Here is a 24,449-nt window from a genome sequence, read left to right on the forward strand (position 1 = left end):
ACTATGTCTCCAGTTCCAGCTCTTTGCTGGTTAATTGGAGATAAGAATCACTCTAATTTTTCTACTGGGGCTGCATTCAAACCTTCATTCTCACATCTCAACCTCCTGAGTGGCTAGTATTATAGGAGAGAGCCTCTGGTGCCTGGCCATGAAGGTATCTTATAATCCAGAGAAGTTCACATATGAAATTAACTGCCACACTATTGTCTGCATGTTATAAATCTCATAAACATACTAACGTATTTTCTTATAATAGGAAACTACTTTTTACAAAATTTAAAAAGCTAGTATTTTATACTGATTCAACTATTTACTAGTTTTGGTGTTCTTTATGTGCACTAATATTTCCATCTGACATTATTTACTTTTTCTCTGAAACATTTTTCTTGTAGTGTGGATCTGCTACTAACAAATTCTTTTAGCTTTCATTTGTCTGAAAACATCTTTATTTTACCTTCATTTCTTCCATTTGTTCTTTGCTTTTATCTTGTGAAATGATCATAGATTTGTGGCAAGTCAATAAAACAAAATAAAGCCGAGAGGCAGTCTCACACATTTTCCCCTGGCCCCCTCATACTTCTTCGGTTTTGAATGGCATGTATGCAAATATTGTCTCTATGCATATTAAGTGTCTATCCTTTTGATATTGGGTGACTGGTGTTGTTTATTTTTCTTGAAGTTCTTTTTATTTTATTTACTGACTCAGTTTGAATAATTTCTGATGACTTGTCTTCATGATCATGACCCTTCCCTCTCCCCCGCCCAATATCTAATCTGCTGTTTGCTGTTAATCTTTTACATTGGGTATGTTTAAAATATAGTTTTATTGTTTTCTCTAAATATCTCTCATCTTTATCAGTGTCCAGTAAAAAAAAATCCCTTAGACTATATCCCTTAGAATAGTGATTGTAGTCTGATGCTAATTTGAATTTGTTTTTATTAAATGCTTTTATGAAATGCTTTGTTTTACTATGATTTAGAATCTCCTGGGTATTCTCATCTCAATGCCCTGTACTGTTCTCTGAACGTGGTTGCCATGTGTATCTTGTGAATGTTGTGCGCAGTGTTCAGAGAACAGAAGACCCAGAAAAACCTTTTTTGTGCTATTTTGCTCATATTCTAGAGCGTTTTAACATTTTCCTCTATCAAGCATTTCCACAGAGCCCAGGTTCATTCAGATTTCCCCTAGAATGGAGGACTGGAGTCCAGCTACAGCTATAGTTAGATTGATATTCCCTATGACTGGCCCCACCTTCAAACTCTTGTTTTTGGTCCTGTCAATAGTTAAGTAGGCAGGAGGGAGGGGGCGCCTGCGTTTCCTGGTATTTTGGGATAACCTTTGGGTTCATCTCCGTTGGTTCTCAAGGATACAATCGCAAGACACTGATCTTCAGTCCTTCCTTGAATTTCTCTGTGAAATTCAAAGAGGGGTTAGGGCTGGAAAGTGAAGGAGTTTCAGGCAATTTGTATTTGAGTCTCTTCTATATCCTAATTCATTCTTCTAGCCCAGATTATTTTGGTCCTTACAAAGTGCCTATGTTTTTGGCAAATTAAATACTCAACCTCTGGCAGATCAGGCAGCTGCCCCAGGGGACTATGGACATCTAGGACTGTTCTTATCCAAGAAATGCGCGTTTCTTAGGAGTTCAGTTGATCCATCCTCTATTGCATTCTCCATTCTTCACTGGCACAGATTTTGTGGTTATTTTTATCAATAAAAATAAAGATCTTTGCTTTCTTTGTCATCCCAATAATTAAAAAAAACTCACAAAACAAATATTTCCCTCAGTTTTATTTGAGATAGGTAGTAAGCCTGGAGTACATTTACTCATAAAGAAAACAATTTTTACTAGAAACTTTTTTTTGGTAGTACTGGAGTTTGAACTCTGACCTCACACTCACTAGGCAAGAATCCTTCCACTTGAGCCATTCTACCCCCTTCTGCTTTATATTATTTTCCAGATAGACTCATATGCTTTCTCCCCAGGTCTAGTCTTATATCATGATCCTCCTAACAAAATCTCCCTTATAAATGGGATTATAGGTATGCAATACTGCCTGGCCACTTTTAGCAAAGTTATTAAGTTAACTTAGATTCCTATGCATTAGATGACCGTTACCCTACAATTTATCTTCATCTGTAGTTTACAGTTGAAATCTCTTTTTTTTTTTTTTGAGGTGTGCTAAATATTCTTGGGCTATGTTGGGTGTTTAAAGCAATTGCTGATTTTATGTGTCCTGGGGTAGGTCTTCTATAGGGAACAATTTCTGAGAACCCCCTTCTTAATGAGATGCTAAGAAAAGAATTATTCTCTTTTTAAAGATTTTCTTCATTATTCCTTTGTTTTTTCTATATAAGTAGTCATATAGCCAAGACAGCCCTCACCCCAGTACCATCTCCCTGAACCACCAGAGCCTCACTTCTCTTTTGGAAAAAAGAGAAAATTTTCTCTTAGAAGTTTTCTGCTGGAACTGGGTATTGTTAATTTCATTAAAATTCATTTATAATTCCTCTCTGGGCAACTTGTTAGTAAAGATTAGAGTTAGCCTTAAATGGGAAACTTCCATTGTTATTTTCTGAAAGAATTTATAACTCTGCTAAAGTATACATTGAATTAAATTTAAACCTATTTTTAAAGTTAATTTAAAATAGCTTCATGACATTGCTGTCTGAATTATACTCATCATTGTTATCTTACATTTAAATTGACTATTTATGTTAATATCATTCAATTTTCTGCATAATAAGAAAGGGAATTTAAAATGGAAATCAAACCTAGGGGTGGATTTTAAGGACAGTTGCTACAAACACATGTTTATGAATTCCCTCGACACCAAGAAGTGGGCCTCTTCTTTGGCTTCTATCCAAGTCCTCTTTTGATTGCTGACCAGTTCATGTCACTGTCTACCTTTAGTCATTTCTGTAGTTTAGATCTCATAGTGAATAAGACAGTGGGGAACAAAGCTTTGTAGCCATGAGAATATTTTTCTTTATCTCTCATTTTTCTTCTCACTTCCCCCTCCCCCCACAGATCATCTCTCATTCTGAGCTATAGACATTTATATGTTCCCCTAATGACCTTTATCCTTGCTATAACCAAACCAGACTGCTTCTGACATTTTTTTAAGGCATTGAAAGGAGTTTTAAGTTACTAAAAATGTAACCGCAAGCACCTATTTGCAAGAAGACTATCAAACATTTTCCAAAAGTTTTGTTTATACCAAGTGAAGAAAAATATTGAATACACAAAACAAAAATTTTCTCTCCAAGATGAGTGCATATATTTTTATGACATGTACTTGATATGATTATCTACTTACACAGACCATTATTTGTGTCTACTATGAATTTGTCATATATTGGTAGAACAGAAATAGTAATTATTCTCAGCACAGTGGATTTATTTGTTTGTTTGTTTATTTATTTGACAGCCCTGGGACTTGAACTCAGGGCCTGAGCACTGTCCCTAAGCTTCTTTTTTTTTCGGGTCTGGTTGTGGGGCTTGAACTCTGGGCCTTGGCGCTGTCCCTCAGCTCTTCAGCTCAAGGCTAGCTCTCTACCACTTGAGCCACAATGCCACTTCCAGCTTTTTTCTTTTTGCTTATGTGGTGCTGAGGAATCGAACCCAGGGCCTCAGGCATGCAAGGCAAGCGCTCTACCACTGAGCCACCTTCCCAGCTCCCCTAAGCTTCTTTTGCTCAAGGCTAGTGCCCTACCACTTGAGCCACAGTGCCACTTCTGCTTTTTCTGTTTATGTGGTACTGAGGAATTGAATGAACCCAGGGCTTCATACACAAGCATTCTATCACTAAGCCACATTTCCAGCCCCAGTGGATTTCCATTAAGCATAATTGCTTAGAATATTTTTGTATGTTTTGTATTGTAAAAATGTTGTACAGAGGGGTTACAGTTACATGAGGAAGGTAATGTTTTTAAATGCCCAGATTGATTTAAATAAAACTGAAATTTATTTCTCTCACATATAAAAAAACTGCAGAATTATCTCAGGGTCTAAGAAGACTGCTGATGCACCAGCCATCATATATTGGAAATAAGAAAAGTAAAGAACAAAAGAAGCATTCATATCAGCTCAGTTAACTCCCACTCAGCTAGAGTTCCACAGAAAGCTTCCATTTATGTCCCATTGGCCACAGTGTAAAGAAGTTTGAGAAATATAGTGTTCCTATAGTCTAGTATGCTGATTCTGATGCTGTTTTCTTCTATAAGAAAGGCATAAGGAGGGCTGGGAAGGTGGCTCAGTGGTAGAGCGCTTGCCTTGCATGCATGAGGCCCTGGGTTCCATTCCTCAGCACCACATAAGCAAAAAGAAAAAAAAAAGCCAGAAGTGGTGCTGTGGCTCAAGTGGTAGAGTGCTAGCCTTGGGCTGAAGAGCTGAAGGACAGCACCCAGGCCCAGAGTTCAGGACCCATGACCAGACCCCCCCCCCCAAAAAAAAAAAACAAACTAGCAATCTTTGCTACATCTACCAAAGTATTAAATAAAAGGGTCATTTGGATTGCTTTAAACATCAGTTTAAAATAGATACCATTTAAATATATGTAACACATTTGTAGCTTTACCTTCTCCTTTAAAATCTCCAAAGACAGCTGCAACTACCAGGAAATGTCCAGAGAAGGATTTAAGGAAGTTGGAAACATAGAAAGTATAATTTCTGAGTAATGATAATTTTGAGCTATCACCAAATACATTTAACAAAAACTATAACCTAAACTGTTACCAAAAGAAAGACCAAATATAATTAAATGTTGGCAAGGATTTAGAGAGAAGGAATCCTACACCTTTGGGTGAGTAATATAAATGTGCACAATCATTAAAGAAAATAGTACAGAGAGATTCTCCCCAAATTAAAGAACTACCATAGTCTCCAGCAATCCCATTCTTAATATGTATCCAAAGGAAATCAGTCCATTGTAGACATATATGTATTTTTATGCTCATTGTAGCATTATTAACAGTAGCAAAGAATCAGCCTTGTAAAGAGAAACACTGTTTACTTTGGGAGGATGCAAAACAATAATATCATTCTCACAAAACTTTGGGAAGAAAGGTTGGTACTAGTGGCTCACACCTGTAACCATGGCTACTCAGGATGCTGAGCCTAGAGGATCATAGTTCAAATCCAGCTTGGGAAGGAAATCTGTGAGACTCTGATTTGCAATTAAACACCAAAAAGGCAGAAGTAGAGCTGTAGTTCAAGTGGTAGAGCACTAGTCTTAAGCACAAAAATTCAAAGACAGTGCCCAGGTCCTGAGTTTAACCCATAGGATTCAAACCCCGCCTCCCCTCCACACACATGTGAACTTGGAAGAAAAATAAAAAGTATAATTAGAAGTATCATTCTCTTTATGAAGTTTGGTAGTTGTGATGATAATGTGCTGCTTATTATTATTTCCTCAAACTGTGAATAAAAATGTGTTATTTTTAGTCAACCCATAGTACTGGTCCTGGGAGTGTTTGATGGGGTCTGGTGGATAAATACCTATACATCCCCATAGCAACTGTTTACACATGAACAAAATGGCTGGCTGAGATTGCACCCATATCCAACACAAAGTCATGGAAAAGATTTGTGTTAATTCCCTTTTAGTATTTCATCCAAATCTTCACTAAGAAAACTGACAGAATGTCCTTAGAGTAACACATATGTATGTATATACACACACAAACACATACACACACAAAGGAGTTAAAATTGTTAAGTACCTAAGAAAACATGACAGAAGGTTAATGAGAATATTTTAGTATTATTTTAAAAGTAATCTGAGTATCGTAAGTGGCTCTGATGCTAAGGTGTAGATATCTTGAAATGGGGACCTTTTTATATTATTGAATAATTTTAATGAATAGCGAGCCCATTTGTTATTTATTTCCTTCCAAATGTTAATAAACAGCTCCAGTGATAATTGCTGATTTTCTATATTTATGGAAAACTGGCATTTCATAAATATCAAATTGTGATATCATCTACTTGTGTGCTGTTTTTCTATGAATATATAAGTTATGTAATTACCTCTAGAAGTGTGAGTTAATTTTTAGCATGGATAAATCAAGGAGAAGCATGATAAAATGTTGGAATCTTATTTTAGAATTTAAATATTTAACAATAATGTCTAACATATACTAGTGAAGTATAGATACATGATATCTATAGAAATTTTATTATTCTACATTCTTATTTTTGGATTACATTTCTGTAGTCCATTTGGTACATCTTTTTCAATTTCAGCACACCTCCAGTTGTTTTACTCACATCTTTTCTTTTTTCCAAATTTTCAATATTAATAATGTTTTCTTATTTTCCACATCCACTTATTCCCACTGTAGTATTTCAACATTCAAACAAGAAAATTCACCTTTGCTGGTACAGAGTTCAATGCATTTTTAAAAATGCAATTGACTGCACTATGACTGTACCAACATATAACACAATATGATTAATATAACTTATATGATCCAGTAATATAAAATACTATATAAAATTAAGATAATACAATGTTAGGAAATTAAGATAATACAGTATTATTAAACTATATCACAAAAGAATTGCTATCACTCACTACTATAAAATCATAATATAAGACTATGCCATCATTCACCATCTTCCTTTGTAAAGAATTTATTTTTTATAGTAACCCTCACCTGGGACTCTTTCCTGGAAACCAATGGAAGTTAGATGTCCCTAGAGTTTGGGCCACCTCTTAACTGTGTTTAATCTGTTTGGCCTTATAGTTACCCCTCCCCACCTCACCCCACTATAATTAGGCCTGAGAGAATATCATCCATCTGTCATGACCCAAAGTTGTTGTACAGGACAGAGCCCACTTCCCCAGGGAAGCTACCAGGTATTCAGGCAATAATTATCTCCAACTTGTCATTTGCATCAGTCCTGTAGAACACTGGAAAGCAGGGGTCATTGCCCCAGCCTGCAAGCCCTCGCAGGTGCTGGATATCAGGCTTCGCTGGCACAATCTGCTCCTCAAGGTTCCAAGGCACCCCAACCTCTCCTTGGGCAGGCTCCATCTTGTCTTCAAGCTTCATCTCTTCAAAAGCTTGCTGCTCCTCTGAAACATCCATATTTATGGGTCCTGTGAGGTCTGAGGTGGCCTCAGGAGCAGGGTCAAGGTGGCTGCCAGCATCTTGTCCTGGTCATCTGTGCCCTCTCTGCAAGGTGCAACAGCAGCTCCTGAAGATCCTTCTCTCTCTTCTCCTGGGCCAGCCAGTGGACACACTCATCTTGCTCCTGATACAGCTCATCCAGGATTGCCATTTGTTCTTTACAGAAGACGATAGACTTCAATGGTGGTCATGTGTTCTGACCATTAGCTGCATGGATGTTGGAGTTCATCCTCTTGCTTTTGGTAATCCACCTTGTCGGGCAGATCATGGGGGAAGCAGATTTTTCAGCTTCTTTGTGGGCACCTGTGTGTCTTGTTTCCTCTCCCCAGACACCCTGTGTTTCCATCTTTTGAGGAAGTGGGCCTGGACTGCAGTTTTGTCTGGCACTGGGTTTGCAGGTTAGCCGGGCAGCAACAACAGGCCTGCTGCTTCTCCAGCTGCCAGCTGAGCTTCACCATCTTGGTTCAGTGACAGATAGTGCTTCAGGATAAAAATCTCACATGGTTTGTGGCTTGGCTATGTCCTCATATCAGGTGAAGAGTCTCCTTACCCTTTTCTTCTACCTTGCTCACTCCTTCACCTTCCCTAGGGAAAGTCTGGAAGCTCAGCTGGGCCCATGGCTGCTCATTCTGGTGGCTTTCAGACACTTCAGAGTGTCCTATAACTTTTGATCCACCATCTGGGCCCCCAACTTGCTCTGCACCTGCTCCTGCATCAGCTGCTCCAGCAGCTGAGTCTGCCTCAGCAGGTGCTGCTCCAGGGCCTCCTTCTCTGAGCTCAGCTGCTGATTGGAGGCCATGTGCTGTTCACAAGTGGCTCTCAGCTCACGCAACTGAGCCAGGTACTCCTCATTCAGGTCCTGCAGATTCTGCGCTGCTTGACTCTTTCCATTCTTCCAACTTCTCCTCTCGTTGGTCCAGCTCCTCCCACAGATGTTTCTTCAGCTGCTGCCCTGAGTGCAGGATGCTGGCAAACTCCTCCTCGCCGCTTAGCCTGTGGAAGGCATCCCATTGCTCGGCCAGCTATTCTTTCAGCTGCATCTCATGCTCATGGGTTCTCTTTCCATTGTCTCGAGGATCTTGTGCCAATTCCAGGCATATTGATTCCATACCTCTGCCTGCTGCTACAGTAACCACAGTGGCTCCTGCTGCTCCAGGTTCTGGAGACTTGTAGCTCTGGTTTTCCTGCATCTGGATGTGAAGCTCTTTCTCCATGGTCTGTAGCTCTTTCTGCAACTGCTAGGCTTCAGCCTGTAGCCACAGCTCAACCTGAGATGGCCCTGCAGGTGGCTTTGGGGACAGCAGCTCTGCCAACTGCCTTCTCAGTTCCACCAGTTGGTCTCTAGTTGACAAACCCACCTCACCCCTTGCTCTTTCTCCTCTTGCATCTGCTCCAAGAGCTATTGGACCTTGTTCTTCCACAAAGAGCACTCCACCTCCATGTCCTCTGCAATGTTTTCTCTCTCCAGCCTTCATTTTGCCATTGAGTGTTTCTTGTTCTCTATCTCTCTCTCCAGCTGGGCCTGCTTTTCCATTACTTTTTGTACCTTTTGGTTACTGTCTTGGAGGTAACGATTCACTAAAAAATCAAAGAAGTAGGACTTCTGTTACTGATTCCAGTGTCCATGGGAAGGACACTGGCTGGAAGGTCCCAGGGAAAAGGTGAGGGTCAGTGGGGTCTTTGGTTACATCCTTGGTTGATTTACAGTCCCCAGCAATGTTTGCCTTGAGGTCACCTTCCTATTTAATTTTTTTAATTTTAATTTTTAATTTTAATTTTTTTCCTTGTTTTTGTTTGCTCCTGTTGGTCCACCAGGACAATTCTTCTCCAAGAATTCTTTTTTCTTTCTTCCTTTCTTCCTTCCTTTCTTTCTTTCTTTTTTTTTTTTTTTTGGTTGGTGGTGGGACTTGAACTCTGGGCTTGGGTGCTGTCCCTCAGCTCAAGTCACAGCTCCACTTCTGGTTTTCTAGTGATTTATTGGAGATAAGAGTCTCACAGACTTTCCTTCCTGGGCTGGCTTGGAACCCCGATCCTCAGATCTCACTTCCTGAGTAGCTAGGATTAAACTAGGATTATAGGCGTGAGCCACCGGCTCCCAGCTTCTCCAGGAATTCTTGTAGCAGTTTCCTGCCTACAGCTATTTTTTTCTTTTGTTGTTTGTTTGGGCATCCCAGGACTGGGATAAGGAAAATGAGGGAGAGGGGCACATTCTTAGGCTCTCTGAAATCACCGCTATTCTTGACATCATCACTGTTTCTACTTCCTACCAAATTTCTGAAATCGCTTGGATTCTCTCACCATGAAGCACCTCTGCCTCCCTCAACTGCTGGCCTTGGTTCTTGCATCCCATTGGTCAGAGAGAAACATGACAAAAGCGGGTGTGGTCATATCCTTGAGATACAGGCTGAATGGGCGAAGATGAGAGCTGCTCCTGCAGCCTCTCCCTTATCTACCCTGCTCCTCTTGGGGATAGGACCAGCTCTAGCTATGTGCCTTCACAGCTGTCCTGGAGACTGTTTTCAAGACAATGACCTCCATCACACAATTGTAGTCACCAAGTGATCTTCAGAGGTCATTCTAAGGCCACTTCCTTAGACGTTCCTGTGTTGCAGACTCTCACAACCAGTGAGAGAATCCGATCTAAGAGCTTATGTGGTGAGTGTCAGGCAGTCCCTTTCCTCATTTCACACCATGGCCCTATATTTTTATCTGAGAATGCACCTCTAATGTATTTGCCATCCAGTCCCCTAGACTGTCCCAGCTCCACAACTTCCCCACTCCTTCCTGAAAAGTTTCTGATATGGGTAGAGTATCTGTTCTCCTCCTTCTTGGATCCAACACTGGGTCAATTTCCTAACTACTACTCTTCTCCCACCCCTAGTGTACTCTGTTCCCATAAGAAAGGGCATTGGGTTGGTGCCTTACGCCTATAATCCTAGTACTCAGGAGGCTGAGATTTGGAGATCACAGTTTGAAGCTAGCATGGGCAGGGTTAACCTGGGCAGAGAAGTCTATGAGACTTTTATCTCCAATTAAACACCCAAAGAACTAAAAGTGGAACTGTGGCTCAAGAGGTAGAAAAGTAGTCTTGTGCAAAAAAGCTCAAAGACAGTACCCAGGCCCGGAGTTTAAGCCCCAGGACTGGCACAAAAAAAAGAAAGAAAGAAAGAAAGAAAGAAAGAAAGAAAGAAAGAAAGAAAGAAAGAAAGAAAGAAAGAAAGAAAGAAAGAAAGAAAGAAAGAAAGAAAGAAAGAAAGAAAGAAAGAGAAAGTTAACAGGGCATAGGATCCAACCAACCATTTTGTTGGGTATTTCACTCCAGGACTATATCAGAGCCTGAAAGTTGTTAGGGGCTTTCTAATACACAGTATGTTTGTAGTATTCCCTCCCACCCAACCCACCTGCAACCCAGCCATCTCAGCTCTCTTTGAGATATTTCCCCAACAGACCTATATACTGACCACATTTTAAGTGCTTAATTACCACATGTGACTCAGTAATGGCTATCATATTGGGCAAGCCTAGGAATTCCATTAGTTTTCCTTACTCCTAATAAAATAATGGTTAAGCCCAAGTAGCTGTTACTCAAACACATGGTTTTAGTGCAGGTTTGAGCATAAAAAGGAATATAAACAATTTTCAAGTACTTTTCATGTGATAATATCTTACTTAATCCTGGTCTTTCACTTTTTATAGGTATTTGATTGGCAGGAATAGATTCTCCTAAATTTTGTGAAATGAAATTAGGTAGTCCTTGAGCTAGAGAACATATGTAATCTGCTTTTTCCTTTGATGAAACACAGTCTTTTTTTCAAACTAAAGTTTTTCCACCTTATAATCAGTAATCATTACGTATTTATCTCTTAGTACTTATTTCATGGGATTATTTGCTTCTTGATTTCAAACTGTAACTGTCAGCTATGCTGTTTGTAATCAGCCAGTCATATCAAGTCCTTACCAACAGAGCTAAAAGAATGGACACCCACCCCTACCCTGTAGGAACTTTTTCACTGACAGAACAGTTTCACCCTTCCTTAAAGCACACCAACCAGCCAATTGCAGCATTTGAGCCTAATTTCTTGCTGGAAAGGAAAGACAACACAACTCCTTGTGTTAGAATAAAAATCAAGTGGCCTGGTCCTGCCTGGTGTGCCTGCTTAACACTGGGTAGAGTGGCTATGCACCCTTCTGCAAATTATCACTTGCATATCAAATAATTTTCTAAGACTGGAAGGTTAATTTCTTGAGTGTCCCATTTTGACACTGGAGAGTCATGTGCTTCCTACAAATGGGGGCTCATTTGGGACCTTAGTCCAGAAAGACGGGAGAACTATCTCTCTCTTCAGGGAGACACATCCTGCTGACCAATTACAGCAGCCCCAAGACTGGGCTAGTGACTTTCCAGATCAGTGAATGAATGAGGGCTCTGGGAGACTTAACCAGCATGGGTAAGAGAGTTCAAAAAGCCAGGAGTCACTGGCTTAGAGATCTGAGGATAATGGTTCAAAGCCAGCCATTCACTACCAGCTGCTACCTTTCCAGGTCAGGCTCTGCTGATCCTGCTCTTGGATCCACAGTCTCTTGCTACCTGGCCACTGTAGCTGCTAATGCCCACCAACTTCAGCTTGGTGTCAGAAGGAAGCACCAGGTGAAGCTGTCCAGTTGTTCCAGGACATTGAGGATATAGCTGTACTCAGCCAGGGAGCCTGGGGCCATTACAGCATGCTTGGTGGTGGCTGTATGACCCACTAAGTGGTTGTGTGGGGGGAAGGTGACCTAGCAGCAAAGTGCACAGCAAAACCCTTGCTTGCAAAATGATGGCATCTTAAGTATCTTTTCTATTGCTCTTAAATTTTTTTTAATCTAAAATGATGTCATGAAAAACCTGGGTTAAAACAATAACAATAAAGACAGACCTCTTGTGTCTATATCTTGGGGTTGTTGTTTCCTACTTGTATGTTCTTTACCCTATGGCATATCTCCTCTTATCACTGTACTTGATTTTGGTACCCTCATTTTGTATATACATTTGTCTAATCTGGGGAGGGGAAGGGGAATAACTAACGCTGAAACAAGGACACAGGATGACCCATTGCAACAAGGATACCCACAGGAAAGTATATTGGAAATGAACTTTACAACTTTGGGCAGGGGGAGGGGGTGGGCAGGAGTATGGAAGGTGGGGGAGGGAAGGGATAATGGGCAACAACAAGGGAAGGGGTAACACTGATCAACAAGTAATGTACTCATTGCCTTACTCATGTAACTGTGACCCCTCTGTACAGCATCTTTACAATAAAATAAGTTTTTTAAAAAAGAAAAATCTGGGTTAGAAAATTCCCTATTAAAGCTACCAAGATGTTCATCAAAGCTAAGTCAACACACAGACATTTGACAGGGATGTGCACAGAGCTCTCTCAAAAGACCAAAAGGTTAGGAAGACTTTCTGGGTCAAATCAATGTTTAAAGGAAAACAAATGTGTAGAGGTTAGACTAATTCAAACTAGTAAAGGATTTCTTCTTAAAAGAAAATTTTAGCTTAATTTCCATTCTAAGGAAAATAAATTCTCACTTGATATGTTTACTATTAAAATGTATTCTCTGGGATAGTATTGGCAGAGACTCCCCATTAATATTTATTTTTTAGAACTTTAATCTATTTCATGGCTCAGTAGAGAATTAATATTTAGCAAATATATGATCAGCTTATTTTTTGTCTTATGGCTCAAATTCATCCAAGTCCTTCTTATTCAAAACTTATTTTTATTTTGAGTTTCATAATGAGAATATAAAACTCATCTTCATGGGATGTATGGCTCCCCTCTCCCCTACCAAAGTTAAGTCACATTAAAATGGAATGTTTAGTAGCTCAGGGAATAAGTCTTTGGCTAGAAGAAATTTGACCCCCAGTTTGTGGGTTCAATGTCTTAAAATATGATGAATTTAGCCAATGAACTGTTGAGCGTAAATCATAAGAACGATTTAGAAAAGGCCTAAAAGCAAGGCAGGCACTGGTGCTCATGCCTCTAATCCTGGCTACTCAAGAGGCTGAGATCTGAGGACTGCTCTTTGATTCCTGCTTGGGCAGGAAAGTGTGAGATGCTTACATTTTTTTAACCACTATAAAAGGTAGAAGTGGAGCTATGTCTCAAGTGGCAGAGAAATAGACTTGAGCTCAGGGACAGCAACCAGTCACTGAGCTCAAGCCCCAGGACCAATCCTCATGTGCACATGTGTACACACACACACACACACACACACACACACACACACACACACAGCCTAAAAACATCTAGACTCAGATTTGATGGTGAGGAGGAATTACTTACAGTGATCTGAGAGACTAGTGGTCTGACAAATGCCTTCAGTCAAGAATCTAGAAGTGACTTCAAGATTGAAGTTTCTCTCTCTCTCTCTTTCTCTCTCTCTCTCTTTCTGTTAGTTGTGGGGCTTACTCTTCAGCTCAAGGCTAACACTCTACCACTTGAGCCACAGAGCCACTTCTGGCTTTTTCTGTTTATGTGTGCTGAGGAATTGAACCCAGGGCCTCATGCATACAAAGAAAGCACTTTATCACTGAGCCACCTTCCCAGCCCCGAAGCTTCTCTTAATCAGAGGGTTGTATCCTCTTGGAAAATGATCTGCAAATAATCTGAATAAAGTCTGTCTAGAAAGTAGATAATATGGTTTCATTATCTCCCCCAAGAACACTTTAAACTACAGTTAAGATCACAGATGTGCATACCAACCTCTCCAGTTAGAGTTAGAATCCTAGCCAAGCAGCTGGCTGCATAGAAGACTGTCATAAGCTATTCATCATCATCAGAGAGTTTCAAGATTTTTCTTATTAAATAATTAAAAATAATTATTTATTTGAATGACACATATAGATCAGGAGAAACTTAGAATGCTACAGAAGACATAGTTCCTGCTTCATTTTCTTTCTTTCTTTCCTTCTTCTTTTTTTTTTTTTTTGTTGGTTATGGGGCCTGAACTCTGGGCCTGGGCGCTATCCCTCAGCTCTTCAGCTCAAGGCTAGGGCTTTACCACTTGAGTCACAGCGCCACTTCTGGCATTTTCTGCTTATATGGTGCTGATTAATCGAACCCAGAGCCTCATGCATGAAAGCAAGCACTCTACCACTGAGTCACCTTCCCAGCCCAATCTTCGTAGTTTTAAAAATAAGTTGGCTAAGTAGTTGCCTGAGATGCATGGGACTATAAGATGAGAATTGATTAAGCTTTGGTGACGCTCCCCCCCCCAAAAAAACAGCGCTTTTATTATCTCTGATTTCAACAGCTATAACATTCAAGTCCTAGAATATGTTTGAATCATATGAAGGAAAGCTTCTGATTCTCAAGCCATGTCAGACTCAGTTCTCTTACATATCTCTCTGAATCCAACTCTATGAGCTGCTACAGCAAGAGTTTCACTTTTCTTTTTTTGTCCAGTTGTATACTTTCTTAATTTGCAGATGGCTTTTTAGATCCCTTATTTTGTTATTTTAGAACTCATGTTTTTTTGTTTCTTCCCCTACACACATTAGCTTTGATTGTTTATGAGTTTCAAAATGACATGGAATTGTAGCTAGGTGCCAGTGACTCACACTTGTAATCCTAGCTACTCAGGAGGCTGACATCTGAGGACTGTGGTTCAAAGCCAGCCTAGGCAGGAAGGTCCATAAGACTATTATCTCTATAAAAGCTGGAAGTAGATCTGTGACTCAGTAGAGGACTAGCTTGGAGCAAAAAAAGAAAAGCTCAGGGACAGAACCTTGGTCCTGAGTTTAAGCCTCAGGTTCAGCACAAAAATTTTTACATGGAATTGTTATTGACAACAGTTTTTAGGCCAGGGATGGTCTCTTTACTTGAAAATTTCTAGAACTTAGAGAATCTATTCATCATAATATTATTATATACTATATATGGTGGCCCATGTCTGTAATACCAGCAATTGGGAGGCTAAAGCAGGAGGCTCAAAAGTTTGAAGCTGGTTGGACTAGGTAGCATAATCGAGTTTCAAATGACAATAACAAAGTGATATTATCATAGGAAATCTCTTACCTTAAAACAAATCATGGTGAGTAGTTTTTCAGTTGTGTGTCAAATGGTCTGTTTATTACTTTAATCATCATATTTCTTCAAGTGTAAATATGTAATGGTGTAATTGGTTTGGTAAAACACAAATATAGTCTCTAATAAACATCTTCGTTGGCCATTGTCTTTATAGCCAGTTAATAAAGGTTCAGATAACTGTGTGGCCCAGCCCTCAGAGTGCTCTGTAGGGGCCATCATCTATTGCTAAAATATTGATTCCCCAGTTGGCATGTTGATATGAATCCATAAAACTTCTTGAAGGTAATGATGCTGGTTTTTAGTCCTGAAAATTTATGGGACTGCACGTAAGTGAGATATCAACTTTTGAACCTATATTCATGTATGGATTTTTAACTCAGCTTGCCCTTAAAAGTGAATATCACTAGATAACCTGGAGTATTGACTGAATATAAATGACAAGTTCTCAGGAAGTGGTATGAGCTCATTTCTCTGCACTGACTGAAATGAACTGGGAATCGTGAGCATAAGGGACCTTGAATGACAATAATAATAATAATAATAATAGCTACTAACATCTATCTTTTTGTTGTTGTTGTTGGTTGTGGGGATTGGGTGCTGTCTCTCAGCTCAAGGCTAGCGCTCAACTGCTTGAGCCACAATGCCATTTTTGGTTTTCTAGAGGTTTATGAGTCTCACAGACTTTCTTGCTGTGCTTGCTTTGAACCGCCATCCTCAGGCGCCACGGGTGCCCCGTGAGGGTCAGGATTTTTGAACACACTTTAAAAACAAAAGCAGAAAGGCTACCAGTAGTATTTTTAGCAACCAACTCAATTTTGTCAGGACATTAAAAATTACACAGAATTATATATTTTAAACTTGGTAGCATTTAAGATATTCTATGATATTCCATGTTTCTTGTATTTAGTATTTTTTGCTTTGCTCTTGCTTTAAAAGTTTTAAACTTTAAAGAGCCTGGATATTATTTAGAGGCAATGGGAAACTAAGGTTCTAGGGATGGAAGGCTTTATTTCTCAGTCTGTTTTGCTGAAAGAGTAATCTCAAAGGAGAGTGTGGGTTATCTATCGCTGTAAGGAAGAGGGTATATATGAATATAATTAGAAAGGTGTAACAAATGTTTTATTGATTGAGAAACACAAGATGAAAAATGAAATAGTATAATTTTATTTATTCAAATATAAACACATAAAATAACACTATGGAGAATTTGTAGATGCATATATGTATATAAGAAATAAGAAAAAACTGTTTTAGAGAAGTACAAAGGAGCCTAGGTTTAATTGAAATATTTCTTACATAACAGAAGGAAATGTGATAAATACTGAATTATGGAATGTGGGGGTAGATTTAACTTTTTCATAACTTAAGAATTTTATCAAAATAATAAGGAAAAATTTTTAAAATAAACAAAATATAGTCAAAGAAAGATGAAACACCACAAAGAATTCCAAAACACAGGATATAGATCACTGATTTGTAGCTGACTCTAGGTTAAAAAAGTAAGTCTCTTGGAGCTTTGTTTTGTTTTTAAATAGGAAAGGTATTTTTTTTTAAGAATTTATTTTTTATTTTATTGGGGGGGGGGGGGTCCGGTTGTGGGGCCTGAACCCTGGGCCTGGGCGCTGTCCCTCAGCTCTTCAGCTCAAGGCTAGCGCTCTACTTGAGCCACAGCACCACTTCCGGCTTTTTTCTTCTTGCTTATGTGGTGCTGAAGAATCGAACCCAGGGCCTCATGCATGCAAGGCAAGCCCTCTACCACTGAGCCACCTTCCCAGCCCGGAAAGGTATTTTTTTGAAGGATGATACAGGCCACATTTCCATACAGCTTTACCGTCATTTAACTATTTCCCCTGGAAATAGGAAAGTCAAAGATTGTAGTGCTATAAATGTTCTATTTCAAGTATAGAGGTAATCTTGTTTCCTTTGATTCTTGACTGCCTCTGTTCTTCAGAACCTGATGATACATCTCCCACTGGGCTCTGTGAGGTGTGTGACAGTAAGTTTCCTGAGAGCAAGTGGACTCACAGATGCCGTTAGTTGTCCTGAGTTTCTTTCAGTTCAATGGATTTTTACAGAAATCATATTCTGTTTCTATATGCATGCAAAATGCTTTGCCCTTTCATTTAAATCCCAAGGAAAGAGCCAGCAGACTCTTAAGAAAGGTCATGCTGGAAAAATTAGATATGGCATCAGAGAACAGTATGATCAAACATACAGACAGAATATTATATTTTCAGACCAGTGCTTAATCCAGAAGCATAGGAGGGAAAATTGAGGAACTTTTTTGATTCTCTTTTTTCCAGTTTCTTCTCAAAGGAATGCTAAAGTAAAAAGGTTTCCCCCAACAAACAAGCAAACACAATGAACAACAACCCTGCCCAACTAGGAGTTTCAAGGTGTGAGACCGGCAATGGGAGATTTATTTATTATTATTATTAAGTTTTGTGAAAATACTGTACAGAGGGGTTACAATTACATGAGCAAGGTAATGAGTACATTTCTTATCAAGCATTGTTGCCTCTTTCCCCTTAGCATCCCTATCCTCCCATCTCCCCCCACTCCCTACCAAAGTTGTAAAGTTTGTTTTTTGACATAGCATGTACATCTCATTGTTGAAATGAATCCACCTGTAACCTATTTAAACAATTTGTTTTGTCCCTTCCCCTCCCCAAATTAAGCCAGCATCAAATACAGTGAAAACAGTGGTTATACCGTGGGGGAGGGACATACAAAGCAACAAAGAAATCACCTTATAAATATGTTAGAAATAATAGCAAGAAAGAAAAACCAGGGCTGGGAAGGTGGCTCAGTGGTAGAGCACTTGCCTTGCATGAATGAGGCCCTGGGTTCGATTCCTCAGCACCACATAAACAAAAAGAAAAAAGCTGGAAGTGGTGCTGTGGCTCAAGTGGTAGAGCGCTAGCCTTGAGCTGAAGAGCTGAGGGACAGTGCCCAGGCCCAGAGTTCAGGCCCCATGACCGGACCCCCCCCCCCCACCAAAAAAAACGAAAGAAAACCCATTTGAGTCCTTATCTTAGGGTTCATTTCACCTAACATCAACTTATGTGACCTTTTCTGCTTGTCTCAGACATATACTAGTTATTGCAAATAAGGGAAACCATGGGACCTATGTTTCTTTGGTCCTGGCTTACTTCACTTAATATAATTTTTTCCATGTCTTTCCATTTCCTAGCAAATGGGGCAATGTATACATTGGACTGTTGTGAAAGAAAGAGCCATTTTGAGGTACAAACTATGATTTCTACTTTCAGTTTAATAACCCAAATGCAGTGTTCAGAAAAGTTCCAGAGCTTTGTAAAAACAAAAAAAAAATCAGTATGCTCTCTCTCTCTCTGTGTCTGTCTGTCTCTATCTCTCTAATAAATTTAATTTTATTGTCAAGGTGATGTACAGAGGAGTTTCAGTTACATACATTAGGTAGTGAGCACATTTCATGTCAAACATTGTTACCACTTCCCTCATTTTTCTCCTACTTTCCCTCCCTCCAATGCTCTTCCCCAAGTTGTAAAGTTCATTTCCATCCTGTTGACTTGTAAGTATTGCTGTTGAATTGGTTCTCCCTTTGTCCTTTGTCTCACCATTTTGTTGTTCCCCTTCCCTTCCCTAATTCAGATAAATGTATATACAATACAAAGAGTACAAAATTAGATACAGTGATCACAAGGGATAGAGAATTCAGTTGTAATCTTGATATGCAAAGGGATACAAAGAGAGTTTTGGAATGAGTGCCTTCTTTTTCTTTCAAACTGATCATTTTTGTGATCAAAGATGATCCTGGGTACCCATAGTATAAAACTATGCAAGAAAGTTACACTCTGGATCCTTCAGCACTCTTCATTTATAGTCTTTCTGGGGTAAAAGTAAGTAGACTAAAACACTGCTTAGCAAGATATATTCAGGGGCCATATGGCCAGCATGATTTTCGTATTTACTTCACCATCAAGTTTTCCTATGACTTGCAGGTACCAATGTTTTTTACATTTTTAACCAATTCAAAAAAAGACTAAAAAAGGTTTATAAAGTCTCAATTTTAATGATTTCCAATAAAGTTGTGTTGGAATGATTTCCTGAATTATTTGTTTCCAGGCCACAGTGGAGGAATAGAGTAGTTGTGAGGGAAATTTATACAGCTTGCAAAAATGAAAAAAAAAAATCTATCCAGTCATTTACAGAATAAATTTGGAGAAGATAGTCTTACAGTACAAGTTGTCACCACAGAAAAGGCTTTGAAGCACTCTCACCTGATAAGCTTAGCACTATGAGGACTATTAGGTTGTCTGTGCTCCTATAGGTACTGTCTGGAAAGTCAAGCACCGTGCAGTTCTAGAATATTGTCTGCAAACTTAATTTAGGGAGGCTCAGATCATTTAACCTCTTTTCTTCAAATTAAAAAAATGTGCCAGGAAAAAAATAGAGATTTCTCAGAACACATAAAAATGGCTAAGAAATATATGAAGAAATGCTTGACTTCTATGGACATGAGGCAATGAAAATCAAAACAACATGGAGATTCCATCTCACCCCAGTAAAAATGGTCCTTATGAAGAATACGAACAACAATAAATGCTGATGGGGATGTAGGGAAAGGAACCCTATCATCTTGTTGGTGTGAATGTAAGCTAGTACAATCACTGGCAGGCAGTTTGGAGATTCCTCAGAAAACAACATAGAACTATAATGTGATCCAGGGATACCACTCATGCACATTTATCCAAATGATTACAAGTCAGGATACAGTAAAGACACTTGCACATTCATGTTCATTGCTGCACTGTTGACCATAGCCAAGTTATAGAAATAGTCCAGATGTCCTACAATGAATAAGTGGATCAAGAAAATGTATATATATATATATATATATATATATATATATATATATATATATATATATAATACATATAGATATATTTGTGTATATGCGCTTATATGTGTTATATGTGTACGTGTGTAATATAATATTACATATATACTTTCATATACACACATCTATGATATTCATACAAATAATATACATATATACATATGCAGTAAAATGGGATGTGAAATAACCACCTAACCACTTTAGAAAAACATAAAGCTGGGGTACTGGGAAGTGAAGAAGACTGAACGATATATATCCAAGAAATATTGTTTAAGGTCTAGGAAGAAGGGATTCATAGAAGGGTGATCATGTTCCTGGAATATTATATGCATCTATGGAGTTATCACAACAAAATCCCCTTGAATTATTAATGAATACTAACAGATACAAAGAAAATAAATGGGTAAATGTAAAAAAACCTATATATTTTGAGGGAGAAAATATTTGTAAAAAATAAAATAATATATTAAAATATAGGAGAATTGTTTTATAGCTCTGGGTAGAAGAAAATCTCTCTCTATGCAGTAGAAGAAATCCAGAACCACATACCAATGGACTAAGAGTCTCCATCAAACTTCTGTGACACTAAATAACAGGATTTCTGTTTCTCTGTAGAAATAGCTACTTACTGAGAATTTAGCTTACATTGGGATAAATTCTCATACCAGCCTCATAGAAAATACTCTATTACTGCAGCAACTATACCGAACTGGGCACCAGCATGGGGAGTTTAATTGGTCAAGTTCCTAAAACCAGTGAATGACAGATCAGAGGTGAAGGCCAGGCAGACCTGAGGCCAGGTCTCTTGCTTTTCTACTTGAAGTCAATTTTCCTATAGAAAAGAATGTGCTGAAAAAAAATTGTGCTGAATTCCTGATCTACTATGAAGATAGATTTCTCATGGCAAGTAAACAAGCCAGTGAGTCCTTTATTATCCCTTCAAGCAGAGTTGCTCAGTTCCTAAGCTTGAGAATCCTAAGGGCAATTGGAATGAATGTTCTGAGTTCACAAAGATGAGAGAGGCTCAGGTCTCAGGCTGGACAGAATCTTTGAATGAATTGACTATAAGACCCAGAGTGGCCATTCTGTCTCTCTTGCTGACAAATTCATATGATCTTTTCAAGGACTTAAAAAATAGACTGTTTATATTAGCTTTTCATATTTTTAATAGACTGATTTTTATATCAGTTTTAGGTTCACAACAAAATTGGCACCTTGGCAAAATTGAACTCCCCATTTGTTCCTCACCTTTATATATATATACATATATATATATACATATATATATGTATATATACATATATATACATACACCTTTATATATACATATATGTATATATATATATATATATATATATATATATATAGCCACCCTCACCATTAATACCCCCATCAAAATTGATGAGCCTATATGAGACATCATTATCATAGAAAGTCCATAGTTTACATTAATGCTCACTTTTGTTGTTGTACAGCCTGAGTTTGGACAAATATACATTGTCATAAATCTCCCATAACACTATTATACAGAAGAGATTTGGTATTCTAAATATCCTCATTTTCAGCCTGTTTATATTTTCCTTTCCTCTAACCCCTGACAATCAATGATCTCATTATCTTCATAGTTGTACACAAAGTTATATATTTGAAATCATACAGCATGTAGGTTTTGTAGTGACTTCTTTCATTTAATAATGCACATTTAAGTTTCCTCCTGTTTTTTTTTCATGGCTTGATGGCTCATTTCTTTTTAGTGCTAATCAACTATCATGTAGATGTACCACAGCTTACTTAGCCACTGCTGAAGTACATCTTGGTTACTTCCAAATATTGGCAATAATGACTAAAGTCTCTGTAAACATCCATGTGCATGTTTTTATGTGGGCATCATTTTCATCTTAGTACCTTTAAAAGAGCATGTATATAACAGATTAAATACAACCTGAATGGCAGAGGATGCAGCTGTTAAGCCTGATAGGTAGCAGCCCAATCAGGGACATAAACATTTGGTTTTGGAAGGTTCATAATATTAGCTCAATGATGCCCAGGATTATTTTAACATAGTGTTACTTACTGAGAGCATTCTCATAAAACTGGTTATGCATATAAAAAAGATTAACATAGTGGTAAGACTGAAGTTGGATGAGTTTCAAATGGTGCAACTGAACCCCTGCTTTGTGACTTGACACTGTTGACCTGGGTCACTTGAGAGCTTTAGGTGACACTCTAAACCTGGTAATTTGCCACACATGGCATCGTTGTTGCTTGTTACAGCTTTCTGAAATCAATAAATATAGCATAGTCAGATGCTCCTGGCAGAAGAATTGTTTTCAGTAAATTCTAGAAGGACAACTGCTGAGTGTCCAGAAGGGAGCCAGACTATAGTGTTCCCACTGACCTTAGAGAAGTGTCTATTTCTAGTCCCCATCCTGACGACAAAACATGATTACTATACAGTGAGTTGGTTGGTTTGGCTAGGGAAGGGGTGTTTCTTTGAAGTGTTTACATTTCTCCTAACATGTCTTGAAATAAAACAAGTAAGCCTATTATTTTAACAAGAGTCTCCAATTGGGATTACAAGTTAGTGTCTAGTTACAGTGTTGTACTCTGTGATTTATTTTTTTCTAGAGAATTGGACTTTCTGAAGGAATCGTCTCCGAGCTCTGTCTTTGTCATTAGCCACTCATTCGCTAACCTTTAAAATCTGGCTTCTGTCCCACTGTTCCATGGACAGTATCCTCTCGAGTTACCTTTCAAATGTCATATTCCACTTCTCTTTTTTCCTGCTGTTCTCCTTGACCTCTCAGCATCATTTGATAATGTTTGATGCTCCCTTATGAGTGTCTCTTGCCTCGGGGTCCATGATGTGAAGCCCTGTTATTGCTGTCCCTCTGTTGGTCTCTTCCACAAATTTCTCTTCACTTCAGTGCTCCTAACTGTGGCTCTGCGGCAGACAGAACCTCTACACTTTGCTCTTCTTTTCTCTAGGTCTCTGTGATCTGCCTCTTCAGTCTCACAGTGTCCTGTGGTGATAATAACACACAAGTAAAAGCCACTGAAATTTGACAAAACTCCCCTTGACCTTCAACTGCTGACCCCCAACCAGGCCTCTTCCCCTGGACAGCACCTGCCTCTTCTCTGTTATTGGTTTCCCTCACTTTAGTTTCATATCTTGCCTCCTAAGTTTAATGCCCTGTTCATTTATGAATATACTAGCATTCTGACTTTCAGTAACTGAGCAACAATCAGTAATAACAAATGCCCAGTTTACCTATTAAAATGACCTGTGAGCAGGGCATTTTAACAGGCTCATGTCTGCAATCCTAGCTACTCAGGAGGCTGAGATCTAGGAATCAAGGTATGAAGCCAGCTTGGGCAGAAAAGTCTGTGAGACACTTATCTCCAATTAACCACCAGAACACTAAAATGGCACTGTGGCTCAATGTGGTAAAGAGATCTGCTTGAGCAAAAGAGCTCAAGGACAGCGCCCAGGTCCTGAGTTCAAGCCCCAGGACCACCACCACTACCACCACCACCACCACCACCACCAACAACAACAACAAAAAACAAAGCAAAGCAAAAAAAAAAAAAAACCTCCAAGAAAATACGCAAGGAAGCTGCTCTAAGAAGCTTAGGAGCTGTCAATTTGCAGTACTTTGGAGAACAAAAGGAAGAACTTTTGAGTTTTGTTGTTGATTTTTTAAATTAACTTTAGGTCATTGTACAAATGGGTTTCAATTCAACGAGTCAGTTGGTGAGTACAATGCATCTTGAGCAATGTCACTATTTGCATCATTCTCTAGCTTTCTCGATCTACCCATCCCAAAGGGAGGAACTAGTGTTTGTTTTGTTATCATGCAGGGCCTCGAGCAATCCTAATCTAGTTCATGGCATTTACTACCATCTATAAAGTATCTACAACTCCAGAGAAGATCCTGAAAGTTATCATCGATACACAAAGTTTCAGAGCCTGGATTATTTTTTAAATTTACTCCTTATGTGTGAATCTCTTTACCCATTAGTTCTCATATATAGCTTGTTCATTGTTTTGGTCCTGGTATGTTTTAGAGAGACCAACAAAACATATTGAGAATGAATAGGCCTAGGAAAATGTTGGTGGTAATGATGGTGACCAAAGTAGGCAATAGGGAGAATTGTTCATTTTTAGCTAGTCAAGCCTGAGCGATGTCTGTCACTGCCCAGGACTCCAGATAAGGAACAGATAGTGTGAGTTGAACAGAAGATGTCCTACCTATGTCTTGGGGAAAGTAGCAAGGTGGTCAGACAGGTATTTCTGACCCAGCTATAAGGCAGATTCTTCCTTTAAAACACATGCATATAGATACATATGGAT

The sequence above is a fragment of the Dipodomys spectabilis genome, unplaced genomic scaffold (assembly GCF_019054845.1).
Source record: "Dipodomys spectabilis isolate Male_0828 unplaced genomic scaffold, ASM1905484v1 ptg000053l, whole genome shotgun sequence".
NCBI classification, from domain to species: domain Eukaryota; kingdom Metazoa; phylum Chordata; class Mammalia; order Rodentia; family Heteromyidae; genus Dipodomys; species Dipodomys spectabilis.